Genomic DNA, 1,785 nt, shown 5'->3' on the forward strand with positions numbered 1-1,785 from the left:
AAATAATTTAGTCAAAAGCGACTGAGGATCATCGATTACAATTTTCAGGGACACCGTGAATGGTGGCAGTAAGAGAGTAAGGAAGTAGCTCCCTGGTCTGACTATTTGCAGCAAAAATGGGCTCTGTTAACCCTTTGCCCTGCCCAAAGCATTTTCATAAGTTTGCCCTAGACATCCATGCTTTTAGTTAGCCTATGTTTCATATATTCTAAGTAATATAAAGCTTTTTCTTCGTAAGTCCGAAGTTACTCCAGTGATTGTAAATAATTATGAACGTGTATCAATTGTGATGCATAGATGCCAAAGAAATATGTCCTGTATATCAACACATGTGAATTAGAGGACAGGCAAACGTCGAACGAGTTTGTATAAGAAAACAAGGTTTACTCTGACTTTGTCTCTCACTGATGAGATGAAAGGTGAAGTCTACTTTGGCAGAATTTCCACCCAGAACGTAAAAAGCCGAAAGAAATGTCACTAAGCGTTCTGTCCGGCTCACGAAAGATTCTACTCCCTCGCTGCCACAGTTAAGAGATTAACAAAAGAATATTAATTCTAAATCTTAAGTCCTTTCTTCTCGAAATCCTCCAGCGGTGACCATTTCGTCTTCATTTTTTTAAAGACAGAGTATACCTAAGAGTACATCATAAAATGTAGTCCTTTCATTTTAAAGACAGTAGCGTACGATATGAGGAAGCTTTGATTGCCATTTTTAACAAGTTAATATATGTCCCTGCAGTGGGGAAAAAAGAGGAAATATCGGTGAAAAGTCTTCCATATTTGATTCTCAGGCCACGATGACATCAAAGTCTTTATTACTTTTTGTTTCTGTAAAGAAAACAAAACAAAACAAATAACAATAATTTTTTTTTCAGAAATATCCAAGTGTGAACAACTGATAATTCGCCATAATTACCGAATTGTGCTAACTGCGCATGTCTGGATATAGTCCTGCATACATTATATCTAGATAACATCAACAAAATGGCTAAAACATCTCCTCTGTCATCTTCGCCACCGTCGGCACCACTGCTGCCGACAATAACAACTACTACAACAACAACAACAACAATACTACCACCACCATTAACACTACTGCCACCACCACCGCCAGTAACAATAACAACACTGCTGTGAAACTACTGCTTCTACCTCCACCACCCCCGACATCATTGCCATCTCCTCCACCAACACGAAACAACACCAAAAAGAACAAAAAGAACGTGAAAACAACGAAAGAAAATATTAAACAAGAAAAAAAAAGCAGTAAAAATAATACAAAAAACGAAAGTGAAAGCAGAAGCAACGGGTTGTTGGGCTTTTCGTTGAGTTGTTATTGTATTTTTATTGTTGTATTATTGTTGTTGTTAGCTGTGTTTTTGTTAGTTGTGTTGTTTGTTGTTAGTTGTCTTGTTTGTTGTTAGCTGCGTTTTTTGTTTGTTTGTTGTTTTGTTTGTTGTTTGTTGTTAGCTGTGTTTTGTTGTTTGTTGCTAGTTGTGTTGTTGGTTGTGTTGTTGTTTTTGCTGTTAGATATGTGTTGCTGTTTTGTCGTTAGTTGTGTTGCGACAGCTAGTTGTGTTGTTGCTGCTGTTCGTTGTGTCGTCGTTGTTGCTGTCGTTAGCTGTATTGTTATTGTTGTTTTTAGTTTTGTTCTTGTTGTTTGTTACCTTTTGCATGTGTTCTGTGTTATCAACTCGTTCATAGATTGTGTAAGTTGCATCGGACCGTCAACTTCCGTGAAATATTGTTTTACGACAACATGACTGAAAAAAAACAAAACAATAA

The sequence above is a fragment of the Octopus bimaculoides genome, chromosome 21, assembly GCF_001194135.2.
Source record: "Octopus bimaculoides isolate UCB-OBI-ISO-001 chromosome 21, ASM119413v2, whole genome shotgun sequence".
NCBI lineage: Eukaryota > Metazoa > Mollusca > Cephalopoda > Octopoda > Octopodidae > Octopus > Octopus bimaculoides.